Genomic DNA, 15,696 nt, shown 5'->3' on the forward strand with positions numbered 1-15,696 from the left:
GAACAGAGTAGACAATCCAGGACACAGAGATGCCTATAAGGAGAGTGAAAAAATTCCTGAGTTTTATCATTCTAGGTCATTCCACAGGTAGACTCAAAACAACCCCCACTCCTTTCTCGAGTTAAATTAAGCAGGGAGGGATGGATTGGGAGTTTGGGATTAGCAGATGAAAACTATTATATAGAGAATGGTCCCAAAGTATAGCACAGGGAACTATACATGATAAACCATAATGGAAAATAACATGAAAAATGTATATATACATATATATAACTGAATCAATTTGCTGTACAGCAAAAATTAACACAACAATGTAAATCAACTATACTTCAGTGATTTTTTTTTAATGCATTAAGCAGGTCTCTGTTCTCTGTAATAGAATGAGCCAGACACAAATGTCCTCTCCTATCGTTTCTCTTTGCAAATGTTCTCATTTTTCAAAGAGTCTGATGAATATCTCTTAGTTGTGCTTGTCCCCACTCATTTCCTTATTTATTAACAGCACCTGAGTTTTTCAAGTTTGTTGTGAAATGCATCATCAAATAAAAGGGGGGATAAAATCATTCATGCAACCTAAATATAATTATAGTGTAAACAACCATCCACTAAATTTGAGATATAAAACAAAGCCAGTCTTTCCAAACTCTCTGTTTACTCCTCTTCTCTACCTCCCAGCACTAAACACTGTGATGACTTCTGCCATTGATCATTTTTCCGCCTAGACATTTTTCCCTAAACATGACTTAGTTTTGAAAATCTGAGTAGCAAGCACCAGTGAAGGAGGGTAAGGAAAGGGTGATGCTGCAACTGTTGAAGGAGATGAACTCAACTGTCTCTGGGTCATTGTCTGGGCTTCAGCTTCCTTGAGCATTTATGAGAGACTTTTATAGGAAAATCATGAGTAAGATGATGAGTAACACTGGGCATGGGGCTCAGCACCACTGAGACGTGAGCCAGTGCCACAGCATGGGCCAGTATTTAGGTGTTCAGCCAGGACACAGTCAGAAGGAAAGGCTGTTCTGTATCTTCTGTTCATCAGGACTTGCCCTCCAATTCTTCCAAGAGGTCGAAGCAGAGCATTTCTAGGCACTACCTACAGCAGGTCAGGCAGCAGGGCATGCAAGATCAGCGGATTGATGAAGTTCAGAGCAAAATTTGGGCCAGACTCTCTGGGCATTTTGTCCTTGATTTACAAGTCTGTATGAGAGTTGGGTAGGGGGGCAATGGTGGTGGTGGCCCTCCACCATGTTGTCTCTCTCTGGGGTTGTACTGCTTCAATCTGTTTCCTTCCGAATCTAGTGCATAGCTGTCATCCTCAGATTCCTTTCACCTTTCTCCCGTGTCAGATTCCTATTTATGGTATTCCATGCTGGAGGAGGAAATGAAAAACTACTCTAGTATATTTGCCTGGAGAATCCCATGGACAGAGGAGCCTGGCGGGCTACAGTCCATGGGGTCACACAGAGTTGGACATGACTGAGTGGCTGAGCTTGTATGCACACCTTCCTCTTGGTATATTCTCTTGTTCAAAAAGCATAGCTTCCAGCAGCTTCTTCAGAAAGCATGCATGGGAGGGAAATGCATCCTTGAAATCTTGCCTATCTGAAAATGTCTTTATTTACCCTCAAATTTGACTGATGATTTAGTTAAGTGGAGAATTCTAGATTGGAAATCATTCTGCTTTGATATTTTTTAAAGATTTGCTTTATTAATTTTTTTAGCTGAGCTGGGTCTTCACTGTGGTGAATGGGTTTTCTCTAGTTGCAGTGTGTGGGCTCAGTAGCCCCTCAGCATGTGGAATCCTACTTCCCCAACCAGGGATTGAACCCAAGTCCCCTGTATTGGAAGGTGTATTCTTAACTCCTGGACCACCAGGGTAAGTCCCTGCTTCAGTATTTTGAAGGCATTGCTCTGCTGTTTCCAGGGTTATTCACTGAAGTATGAAAAGTCAAACCTAATTCCTGATCTCCATCTCTTTTTCTCTCTCAAAGATTTTTAAATCTCTTTGACCCTGTGTCCTGAAATTTCATGATGATGTGTCCGGCTGGGTGGGACTCTTTTCATCCTTTTTTCTGAGCAGTCAAAGGACCTTCAGTCTGGAAATTCATGTCCTCGAGCTTGGTAAATTTTTCTGTACTGTTCTATTGATGGCTCAGACAGTAAAGAATCTGCCTGCAATGTGGGAGGCCTGGGTGTGATCCCTGGGCTGGGAAGATCCTCTGGAGAAGGGAAAGGCTACCCACTCCAGTATTCTGGCCTGGAGAATTCCATGGACTATACAGTCAGAAAGAGTTGGACACGACTGAGCGACTTTCACTTTCACTTTTATTGGTGACTACCTCCTTCAAATGTTCTCTGTTCTATCTAGAGCTCCTGTTATTCAGATATTGAACCTCCCAGGCTTATACTCTAATATTCTCATCTTTTCTCTCCTATCCATCTCTTCATCTTCTTCAGGATTTTTTCAAGTTTATCTTCCAACTCTTCTATTACTTTTTTCAGGTCTACTATCCTGCCTTAATTTTTAAGGCTCTTTTTTATTCTCTTAATATTTATAATTATATAATCCTGTTCTTACAACAGGCCTCCCAGGTGGTTCAGTGGTAAAGAATCTGCCTGCCAATTCAGGAGACACAGGAGACTCAGGTTTGATCCCTGGATCAGGAAGATCCCCTGGAGAAGGAAATGGCAATCCGCTCCAGTATTCTTTCCAGGAAAATTCCCTCAGAGGAGCCTGGTGGGCTATAGTCCATGGGGTCACAAAGAGTTGGAGACGACTGAGTGAGCACGCATACGTGTTCTTACAAAATGAATTCGATATATTCTCTTATCTTTAGGAATTTATTAGTGAGAGATTTTTTAAGTATTTATACCCCTGTACCCTGTGTGGTTGTTTTGCTGTTTTTTCTTTTGTTTTTAACTCTTATCTTCAATGTCAGAAGCACGATCTGATTCTTTTGCAGGGAACTTTCTTCCAATCACATTTTCAACCCATACAAGTTGACTTACCATTTGCTAATTCTTTTGTCCTGAATAATATACTTAACTTGCCTGGGCTTTAGTTTCTTCATCACTTAAATGAAGATGATGATAGAATCTATTTTATTGGGTTGTCGAGGATTAAGTAAAATAATACAGAGGACACAGATTAAGTGCCTTTTCAAGCTTGGGAAATCTAAATTGTCCAAGGTTACACATCTAATCATAGAAAACTCAGACTCAGATTTATGATTTGACACACAATTAGTACTCCATAAATTTTGCTATTATGTAATAATAGTTTAGAAGAGAAGAGCACACGATCCAAGCCTGGCCAAAGACATTCAGCACTGGGATTGTTACTGGAATGATTTGAAAGGAAAGACTCTTTTCTTATTAGGTTAACTTGATAAAACACCATCCCAGAGCTGCTACTAGCCTTCTGTGATGGTTAATATTTTATGTCAAATTGACTATGCACTGGATGCCCAGGTAGCTGGTTGAACCTTATTTCTGGGTGGTCCGTGAAGATGTTTCCAGAAGAGACTAGCATTTGAATGAGTGGGCTGAGTAAAGCAGAAGGCCTTCCCCAATGTGGGTGGCCTTATCCAATCCACTGAGGGCTGACTAAAACAAAAAGGTGTGAAGAGGCTGCACTCTGCCTGACCATCTAAATAGCCCTCAAGCACTCCTAGTCCCCAAGCCTTCAAACTCAGACTAGAACCTATGCCATCAGCTCTCCAGCTCTCTGGCCTCTGATGCACCATCGGCTCTCTTTGGTCTCCAGCTTATAGACGGCAGATTATGGGACTTCTCAGCCTCCATAATCACATGGGCCAGCACCTTATAATAAATCTCTTTCTAGTATTCATATTCACATATAATTTACAACAATATATAATTTAAGATTCCCTAATTTATACAGATAAAAATCTGGGGACCATGTAGGAATGGATAATAAGGGTGTGAGATGATAGTGGAAGGAACATAAAATTGATCAGGCCAAATATATTGCTATGGGCTCACTAAGCAGAGATTCTGCATTTAGTCTACAGCTTGGAAAGTTAGAAAGGGCTCTGACAGTTAGGTTGATTGGCTGAAATATGGGCCAAGAGGGGTGGGGGGGTGGGGGTGGCGCAGTGAGTGAACTAGAAATGCTGAACCCACCTTGGTTAAATGTGGAGGAAAGGATTCAAAGGATCAGGGAGATGGGAATGTTACAGGGGACCTGTCATTTATGGCTTAGCCACCTGGGAGGGTCTGGAAGACAGCACCACCGCTACTGTAAGAAGCAAACTTGTGAGGGGAGCCTCCTCAGAGCCTGGAGGAGCTCTGAGATCGCTCTTCCCAATAGGCTAGACCCCCCCAGGGGGAACTGCAGCTAATGAACTGGGAAACCTAAAGGTGATGGGAATAGGAGACCTGGGTTCAATCCCTGGGTCAGGAAGACCCCCTCGAGAAGGAAATGGCAACCCACTCCAGTATTCTTGCCTGGGAAATCCCATGGACAGAGGAGCCTGGCGGGTTACAATCCAGGGGATCGCCTAAGAGTCAGACACGACTTAGTGACTAAACGACAACAACAAAAGGCGACAGGGGTAACTGGATTCCAGAACGGTGAAGGCCAGGTTGTAGCACGCAACTCCCCAAAGGCAAGATGGGCTTGATTGCCATAATGGGTAGCAGAGTCAAAGTATTAATCAGACTCTCACTGACCTAGTTGGATGGTTGATGATGGTGTTCCAGAAGTGAAACAGATAGGAAGCCTATTAAACTCGATTTGTGTAAGCGAAAGAATTCCAGGTCAAGTGAACAAAATGTAACTAGAATAATGGTTCAACAGTCAATTCCCAGACTTGAGCCTGTTTACAGACCCAGAACCCCATGAATGAAGGGGAGGCCAGTCCCCTTGAGGAAAGAGCCTTTTACCAGAGTAACTGTGCATCGGTGGAAAGGAAACAGTCAGACCTTTCAAGACTTTGGGGCATTGGCTCTGAACTGAAATTAATTCCAGGAGACCCAAAATGTCATTATGAACCCACCAGTTAGAGGAAAGCCTAATGTAAGACAGGAGATCAATGGAGTTTTAACTCAGGTCTGTCTCATAGAGGTTCAGGGATCCTTGAGCCCATCTTGTAGTTATTTCCTCAGTTCCAGAATGCTTACTTGCAATAAATAGGCTCAGAAGCTAGCAGAACCCCCTCACTGGTTCCCTGAAACTGTGAAATGCTAGCTAATATGGTGGGAAAGGCCACGTGGAAGCCCCCAGAGCTGCCTCTATGTAGGAAGGTAGTAAACCAAAAGCAATACTGCATTCCTGGAGGCATCACAGAGATCAGTGCTACCATCAAGGATGTCAAGGATAAAGGGGTGTTGATTCCCACCACATCCCCATTCAACCTGCCTTTCTGGTCTGTGCAGAAGACAGATGGGTCCTGGAGAATAACAGTGGATTATCATAAGCTTAACCAGGTGATAACTGATAGCAGCTACCGTACCAGAGGTGGTTCCTTTGACTGAGCAAAGTAACACATCTCCTGGCACCTCACCTGCAGCTACTCATTTGGCAAATGCCTTTTTCTTCACCTCATCAAGCAGTCTGCTTTAGGTGGCACTGCCAATAATAGACCTTTACTGTCCTACCTCAGGGATATTTCACCTCTCTAGCCTAATGTCATAATTTAGTTCATAGGAATCTTGATCACCTTTCCCTGGGGCTTCCCTGGTGACTCAGACATAAAGAATCTGCCGGCAATGTGGGAGACCCAGGTTCAATCCCTGGGTCGGAAAAAACCCCCTGGAGAAAGGGATTTTATCCCTTTATGGTAACTCACTCCGGTATTCTTATCTGGTATCCCATGGACAGAAGAGCCTGGCAAGCTACAGTCCATGGGGTTGCAAAAAGTCGGATACGACTGAGCAACTAACATTTCACACACTTCCTTTCCACAAGCTATCACTCTGGTGCACTACACTGACATTATTCTAATCAGACTAATGACTAGAGCACTAGTAAGCAAGAAGTAGCAACTACTCCACACTTGGTAAGACTCTTGCCCACCAGAAGGTGGGAAATAAACCCAACAAAAATTCAGTGAGTAGAAGGTAGTTATCAATACCAGCCACATGGCTAGTCAGAGTAATGAGGATTGTTAACTCATAGAGGTTTCCTTCTTATTTTGTTATGATTGTGTGTGAGTTATCTTTTCTTTCCTCTCTTATTTCCTTATCATGCAACATAAGATGTACTGACTTGAGACCATAGTATTTAAGTATTGTTAATTCTACATCATACCGTTTAAGTTAGAGGGTAACAAGGAGAGTAAACATCACTCAGGGGCTTTACCTCCTCTTCTGAGGAAGGGGCTAGTGCATTTTCAGTTGTATTGTGGCCTGTGGAATTAAACCTTTGTTATTCTTTACTTGGAGATTAGTATGGTTTAAGAAGATACACATGAGCGTCAGCTTAACAGGGGGTGGACGTGTGATGGTTCATTTTATGTGTCAACTGGATTGAGCCACAGGGGTGCCCAGACAGCTGGCTACAAATTATTTCTGGGTGTGTTTGCCTGAAGGTGTTCCAAGAGGAGATTAGCTTTTGAGTTCGTGGACTGAGGAAAGAAGACAGCCCTCCCCAGTGTGGGTGGGGCTCATCAAACCCACTGAGAGCCCAATAGAACAAAATGGTGGAGGAAGGCTGCATTCACACTCCACCTGATCCTTTGGGTCAGGACTTCAATCTTTTGCTTTCAGCAGTTCGGGTTCTTGGGCTTCAGACTCAGCCTAGAGTCTACACTGTCAGCTCTCTGGCTGTCAGCCTTTGAATTACACCATCAGCTTTCTGGGTCCCCTTGGCTCTGTTTATCTGGAGAAAACTGACTAATACACCCTCTTTAACAGCTCTCAAGGAGAGTCTATGTAAAAGTAAAACCAACACAAAGTAAGAATTAAGAGATGGAAACAGATTACTCATGATGATGTGAGTCCCCAGATCCAACCTGCCTGACGTATTACGTGCCCTGACTTTCTAGTACCATGAATCAATACATTTCTTTCTCTGAAGCCACTTTTAGTTTAGTTTTCATCACTTGCACAGACAAATTGCAACACAATGAGAACATACCATTTTGAACTTATGTATTTCACTTAATATATCGTTACCATATTTTCATGTTATTAAAATTATACTCCAACATTATTTTCTTTGAAGATGTTTGCTCCTTGGAAGGAAAGTTATGACAAACCTAGACAGCATCTTAAAAAGCAAAAACATCACTTTGCCAACAAAGGTCCATATAGTCAAAGCTATAGTTTTTCCAGCAGTTATGTATGGATGTGAGTTGGACCATAAAGAAAGCTGAGTGCTGAAGAATTGATGCTTTTGAGCTGTGGTGCTGGAGAAGACTCTTGAAAGTCCCTGGCAAGGAGATCAAACTAGTCAATCCAAAAGGAAATCAACCCTGAATATTCATTGGAAGGACTGATGCTGAAGCTGGAATTCCAATACTTTGGCCACCTATTGTGAAGACCCAACTCATTGGGAAAGACTGATGCTGGGAAAGACTGAAGGTAAAGGAGTAGGGTGCTGCAGAGGATGAGATAGTTAGATAGCATCACTGACTCAATGGACATGAGTTTGAGCAAACTCCCAGAGATAGTGGAGGACAGGGAAGCCTGGCGTGCTGCCATCCATGGGGTCGCAGAGAGCCGGACACGACTTAGTGACTCAACAGTAACAATAAATCAGAACTAAGAGACACTCAACAATTTCCAAACAAGTTTTAACCCTCACTGTTGAGATACTTTTTTTTTCCCCTAACCCTTTCAAGTATTTTTGAGGCTCCATCTTCCTGAAGATTGCCTCCAGACTCAGGAGGAACAAGCAGGTAAATCCTTCAAACAGACAGAAATGATAGTGGTGATGGCCACCTAACTCCACGTGTGAACATCCATCCATGACTGTTCTGTTACTGAAGACGGGAGTTGGGGGGTGGGGGGCCAGGGCAGGTTCAAGGAAAACTCCCTCTTATTCGTGAATAGCAACAATAAAGTTTAAGTAAGCAAATTCAAAAGCAGAGACATTACTTTGCCGACTAAGGTCCGTCTAGTCAAGGCTATGGTTTTTCCTGTGGTCATGTATGGATGTGAGAGTTGGACTTTGAAGAAGGCTGAGCGCCGAAGAATTGATGCTTTTGAACTGTGGTGTTGGAGAAGACTCTTGAGAGTCCCTTGGACTGCAAGGAGATCCAACCAGTCCATTCTGAAGGAGATCAACCCTGGGATTTCTTTGGAAGGAATGATGCTAAAGCTGAAGCTCCAGTACTTTGGCCACCTCATGTGAAGAGTTGACTCATTGGAAAAGACTTTGATGCTGGGAGGGATTGGGGGCAGGAGGAGAAGGGGACGACTGAGGATGAGATGGCTGGATGGCATCACTGACTCGATGGATGCGAGTCTGAGTGAACTCTGGGAGTTGGTGATGGACAGGGAGGCCTGGTGTGCTGCGATTCATGGGGTCGGACTGAGCGACTGAACTGAACCAAACTGAAGCAAAGCTGAGCAGGATTTATATTCAAAGAGCTCAAGTAGGAATTCTGCAACAAAGTTCTTCCTTTGTTGCGACATTTATCTTTTGCAAGGAGGGTAGAACTTTGTGGTTATTTGTTTAATATGTAGTCTGTCATCGCCATCTTTTTCTCTAGAAAGGAAAGAAAACAATTTTATGACTAATGTCAGAGAGTTTTTCTGCTTATAAACAGGATTTTAAACAGTGTTTCCTGAGAGTCATAGAGTAGGAATATTTTGAGTACGGGTCATACAAATCCACTTGAACTAGCTTACATTTGTGAAGGAAATTGTATTTTAAGGACCTGGAGTTAGCCACAGAACTCAAGGGCAGAGATCTGGCTGGTCCTCAAAAACAGGCTCAAAAGAGTCTGGAATCAGGGATTAGATGCTTCCGGAAAGTCCTGTTTATCTCATCAGTCTGAAGTCTCAGCCTTCCAAATTCCTGGGAAGGATTGGCCAGCCACAGTCAGGTACTTATCTCTAAGGCAATCAAACTCACCCAAGAAAAGGGTATGAACCTGAGGATTGGGGGAGGTCAAATTCCCAGAAACCTGCTATTGGGAGAGTCCCTAAACCTCACAGAAGAAAAAGCTTGTAGTTCAGTCACTAAATTGTGTCCAACTCTGTGACCCCATGGACTGCAGCACACCAAGCTTCCCTGTCCTTCACAATCTCCTGGAGTTTGCTCAAACTCATGTCCATTGAGTTGGTAATGCCATCCAACCATCTCATCTTCTGCAGCCCCCTACTCCTTTTGCCTTCAATCTTTCCCAGCATCAAGGTCTTTTCCAAAAAAAAAAAAAAAAACTTAGAGGAGGGGAAAAAAATAGGGAAGGGGAAGACTTCCTGATTTGAACAAATATTCTAGACACTCCCTTTTGGGTGGAGGAGGCTGGATTGAGTCTTGGCATCCTGGCTATTTCCTTATTTAGCAACCAGGTGCAGGCAGTGCCCCCTGGGTCAGGATTCTGGCCATGGCCATCTTCTCTTCACATAACCATCCTTGGCAAAGCTCATCTATTTCCAATGCCTTGAAACACCATCTATATGTTGACTGTTATTGTTCTAAGTAGTGTCCAAATTTTGCAACCATGGACTACAGCACGCCAGGCTCCCATGTCCTTCACTATCTTTCAGAATTTGTTCAATTCATGTCCATCGAGTTGGTGTTGCCATCCAACCAACTCATCTTTGGTCGTCCCCTTCTCCTCCTGCCCTCAGTCTTTCCCAGCATCATCAGGGTCTTTTCCAATGAGTTGGCTCCTCGCATCAGGTGGCCAAAGTATTGGAACTTCAGCTTCAGCATCAGTCCTTCTAATGAATATTCAGGGCTGATTTTCTTTAGGATTGACTGGTTTGATCTTCTTGCTGTCCAAGGGACTCTCAAGAGTCTTCTCCAGCACCACAATTCTTTCAACTGATGAAAGCATCAATTCTTTGGCTCTCAGCCTTCTTTATGGTCCAACTCTCACATTCGTACATGTCTATTGGAAAAACCATAGCTTTGACTATACAGACCTTTGTTGGCAAAATGGTGTCTCTGTTTTTTAATATGCTGTCTACGTTTGTCATAGCTTTCCTTCCAAAAAGAGTCTTTTAACTTCATGGCTGCAGTCACTGTCCACAGTGATTTTGGTGCACAAAATTTTGACAGCAGAGTCATCCATAGAGCAGAGCATAAGCCTAGAGGCACTGGGAGCCAACACATATGAAAGCCTTCTGGGAATGGATCCAGTCATAAGAACCCTAAATAATTCAGATCAATTGCCTTTGGTGTGGTAAATGAATCAGATGCAGGTCAGAGGGGGTGGGCAAAGGTGGACAAATTAGGGTCCTGCTGCAATAGCCCAGACAACTTCAGCAGGGAAAAAGATCATGGAGATGCAGGGATACTAAAGAATTCAAGAGACATTTAAGAGAGAAAATCAACAAGGCTTGCAAAAGGGGAGGAGACAAGAGTAACTTCTAGATTTTGACATGCGTAACTAATATCTGATGAAAATGATTCTGAGGTTGGGAACACTGGAATAGGATTAGGTTTTGGGAGGAAGATCATGAGTTCAGGCTGAATGTGTTGAGACTGATAAGTCTTTTAATAGTGAAAAGATGATACACAGCAGGCAACTGTGTACAGGGAACCTCGGTGGAGAGGTGTGGGCTGGAGGTATAAATGTAATCTTGTTAAAATTAATTTATTTGTAATTGGAAGATAACTGCTTTACAATATTGTGTTGGTTTCTGCCATATATCAACATGAATCAGCCGTGGGTATATATATGTCTTCTCCCTCTTGAACCTCCCTCCCACCTCCCACCCCATCCCATCCCTCTAGGTTATCACAGAGCACCGGTTTGAGCTCCCTGTGTCATACAGTAAATTTCCACTGCCTATCTAATTTTACATACAGTAACATGTATGTTTCAGTGCTACTCTCTCAATTCATCCCACCCTCTCCCTTCCCCTTCCCCAAGTCTGTTCTCTATTTCTGCATCTCCACTGCTGCCCTGCAAATAGATTCATCTGTACCATCTTTCTAGATTCCATATGTGTGTGTTAATACATGATATTTGTCTTGCTCTTTCTGACTTACTTCATTCTGTATAATAGGCTCTAGGTTCATCCACCTTATTAGAACTGAGTCAAATACATTCCTTTTTATGGCTGAGTAAGATTCCATTGTGTATATATACCACAATTTCTTTATCCATTTATCCGTTGATGGATGTCTAGGTTGCTCCCACGTCCTAGCTACTCTAAATAGTGCTGCAATAAACACTGGGGTGCATGTGTCTTTTTAAATTATGGGTTTCCTCAGGGCATAGGCCCAGTAGTTGGGATTGTTGGGTCATATGGTAGTTTTATTCCTAGTTTTTTAAGGAATCTCTATACTATGCTCTGTAGTAACTGTATCAGTTGCTGGGGGGTGTGGAGTAAAGGGAACATGCTTGCACTGTTGGTGGGAATTCGAACTAAACGTAATCTTAATCCTTGTCACCATGCAGTGCTCTAGTCCGGCCCCAACTTCCATCATAGCCTCCTGACCGTGTTGCCTAATCCACTGGTCTCCAGTCTACTGACATGGAAACTTCAGTGAATGGTTCAGAATGTCACTCCCCGGTATGGGATCCTTTCCATTAATTTCAGGATATAATTTCCCAGCAGGGCACAGATTCCTGGGATTTGCCTGACTACATCAGACTGGACACAACAGAAGGTCAGATAATAATCAACCTGACACTGGTATAAAAGGGCAAGATTCAATAGGACACAATCAAAAATCTCTTTATTCCTTTTTTTAAAAAAAATATGTATATACAGGGCTTCCCTCATGACTCAGTGGAAAAGAATCAGCCTGCCAATGCAGGAGACATGGGTTCGATCTCTGGTCTAGGAAGATCGCGCATGCCGTTGGAGCAACTGAGCCCGTGCACCACAACTACTGAGCCTGTGGTCTAGGAGCCGGAAGCCCAACTACTGGGCCCACTCGATGGTGCCCTAGTGCCAGTGCTCCACAACGAGAGAAGCCACTGCAATGAGAAGCCCACACACCACAACCAGAGAGTAGCCCTTGCTCTCCAGAATAAGAGAAAGCCTGTGCAGCAATAAAGACCCAGTCTAGTCAAAAACAAATTTAAAAATTATTTTCAAATATGTATATATAAATCCCATATTGTTTTTAATTTTATTATTTTAAAATTATTTTTATTTATTTGGCTGTGCCAGTTCTTAGTTGCAGCATGAGAATTCTTATTAATGGTTGCACCATATGAGATCTAGTTCCCTGACCAGGGATAGAATCTGGGCCCCCTGCATTGGGAGGACAAAGTCTCAGCCACTGAACCACCAGGGAATCCCCAAATCTCTTTCTTCGTAACCCTCCATTGTTCTCAGATCTGCTGTGTAGCATCTCCCTTCTGGACCTCTGGATTGTATTACCACCTGTAGCTTTCTTTTAAATTGTTATCAAAATATAAGATACATATAGAAAAGTATACATATCATGTATATACAGTCCAGTGAATTTTCACAAACTGAATAGACTTACATAAGTAGCATCTGAGATCCTATAGCCCGTTGTGTTACTTTGGCTGTTCGAATTATGATAATTTCAGATATTAAAAGGCCTAGTCTAATCTATTACTAAATTTGCATTTCTCATCCAATTCAAAGTATATTCACTTCCTCCCAGTTCAGGTTTGAGACTCAGAAACCCCACAAAAAGGAAAATGGAGGGAGTAGTCTATAACTTTAAATATTTTCTTTCTGGTTTTTCCCTTCCTTCCTCTCCCCTATCTATACTACTCTGGCTTCTCCAGAATCAGGATGAGGAAAAGGATGAAAGGTGAAAGAGCAAAGATCAGGTACCTCTCTGTGTACCTCCCCAATCTCCAGACGGTGTAAGTAAGATTATCCCAAGAATTCTTTCTCCACACTTTCCTCATATCCAGGAAGCAGCACAAGGCAGCCTCCTTTTTGTGATTCAACCAGCACTCACTTAGGAAGGAGAGGGGGGGATCCTCTTGGAAAGCACCCCAAGTCTTACTTTTATTTTTTGGCTGGCCGCACCATACAACATGTGAGATCTTAGTTCCCTGGCCAGGGACCCAACCTGCACCCCCTGCTTTGGAAGCATGGAGTCTTAACCACTGGATTCCATACCACCTAACTTGGCTACACTGAGCCACCAATTCTTCAAAAAAACGACTGCACACTTTCTTCCTGATTAACCCCTTTCTTCTGTTAAATATAGATTGGAATAGAAGAATTACAATTCATAAGTACAAAAGCAAGGACAGAACATCACCATTTTGTAATCCTTGATGAAGGGTTACAGATCTAGGTAACAGCCCTAACAATTAGTAAAATCATTAGGCAAATGGTCAACATAGTGGATCAAGCTGATAACCTACTCTATTATTACATATTAATATATGTTAATTTATGGAATAGCAACATATATAGTGTGTGTGTGTTTGGTTGCTAGCAGTATATTGGCATAAGGATAAATGTATAAATCACTGGAATAGAGTACAGATATAGACCCATATATATACAGTCAATTGATCATGAACAAAGATTCTGAGGTAATTTAGGACAGTTTTTTCAACAAAAGATTAGTGTTCTCAACAAAAAGTCCTGGAATAATTGGATGCGTGTGCATGCTCAGTCATGTCCGGCTCTTTGCAACTCCATGGACTGTAACCCGCCAGGCTCCTCTGTCCACGGGATTTCCAGGCAAGAATACTGGGGCAGGTTTCCATTTCCTTCTCCAGAGGATGTTCCTGACCCAGGGATCAAAGCTGTGTCTCTTGCGTCTCCTGCACTGGCAGGCAGATTCTTCCCCACTGAGCCACCTGGGAAGCCCAGAATAATTGGATATCCTTATGCAGCCCATTTTAGTATTCTTGCCTGGAGAATTCCATGGATGGAGAAGCCTGGCAGGCTACAGTCCATGGGGTCACAAAGAGTCAAACATGACTAAGCAACTAACACACACACACACACACACACGATGCAAAAGAAGGGATCTCAACCCTTACCTCACACCATACACAAAAATAACTCAAAATAAGTCATAAGTTTCAGTAATAACTGAAACTATAATATGTTTAGACAAAAACATAGGAGAATTTTTTAGTTTTGATTTGGGTAAAGTTTTCTTAGGTAAGACAAAAAACGTATCAACTATGAAAGAAAAAAAAACTGATAAATTAGACTTCATCAAAAACTTCAAAAGACACTATTAAGACAATGAAGATGCCACCGCTGAGACCAAGATGACCACAAGAATCGCAGCCCTCCTTAAGAATGTCTGGGCCAAGGAAGCAGTGCTAGGGGTATCCTTCTCCCTTGGGGGCCTCGCTGTAATTCTGCCTGCACTCAGTCCCTACACCGAGTGCTCACTCACCATCAACCAGGCCACACCCTACAACTACCCAGGGAGAGGCCCCCTCCTCTATGGCACCAAATAAATATGTGAAAACCACACACACACACACACAAAAGACAAGGAAGAGACATGCCATAGACTGGGAGAAAATATCTGTAAAACATGTATCTAATAAAAGAATTGCATCCAGAATATATAAAGAACTTTTACAATCCCATAATAAGACAAACAACACAATAAAACAAAATAGGTCAAATATTTTAACAGCCACATAACCAAAGAGGACATATGAATGGCACACAAGCATATGAAAGGGTGTTCAAGATCATCAGTCACCAGGGAAATGCAAATTAAAACTGGAATGACTAAACCTTAAAAGACTGTCAATACCAAATGTCGGTGAGGACGCAGAGCAACTGGAACATTGCTGGTGGGAAAGTCAAATGGTACGACTACTTTGGAAAACAATTGCAGTTTCTTATAAAGTTAGACGTATAATTACCATATGACTCAGCAATTTTACCCCATGTGTTTATCCAAGATAAATGAAAACATGTGTCCACACAAACCCTTGATGATGTATATTCATAAAAGCATTAAATCATGTTCAAAGCAGAATTATTCATAAAGCCCCAAATTGGAAACAATCCAAACAGACATGGACAAGTAACTGAATAAACCAACTGTGGTATTTCTATAGAATAGATTACTACTCAGGAAAAAAAAAGTGTCAAAAAAAAGGAATGAATTGAAGATGAAATAGATACACTTCCTCCTCTACTTCCCACTAAGTACAGCTAAAAACTATGAACATCATACATGAAAAAAATTAAGACTCTAAAAGGTAGAGATAATAAGACAGATAAGCTAGGGACCTTGGGAACAACATGGCAGTGAGTTTCCTGGGTTTTCGTTTTGCCTCACATAGCTCAGTCTGGACACTGGAGAAGCTACCAACCCGGAACACCAATGGGCACAAACGAAATAATCCCCAAGAAATCTATCTGGTCAAAAGAATAGAAAAGGGGCAAATCAGCAAGACAAAAACCTCCTTCCTTCCTTCCTATTCCAGCCAGACACCATGGGAAGAACCATAGCCCCATCACCACTGATATCAGCTGAATGGGGAGCCCAGACTTCCACTCTTTTTCTTTGTTTTAAACATTCATTACTTATTTATTTAGCTGCACCTGGATCTAGTAGCAGCACATGGGGTCTTCAGCCTTTGTTGCAGCATGTGGGTTCTGCAGTTGTGGCAC

The sequence above is a fragment of the Capra hircus genome, chromosome 19 (genome assembly GCF_001704415.2).
Source record: "Capra hircus breed San Clemente chromosome 19, ASM170441v1, whole genome shotgun sequence".
Classification (NCBI taxonomy): Eukaryota; Metazoa; Chordata; class Mammalia; order Artiodactyla; family Bovidae; genus Capra; species Capra hircus.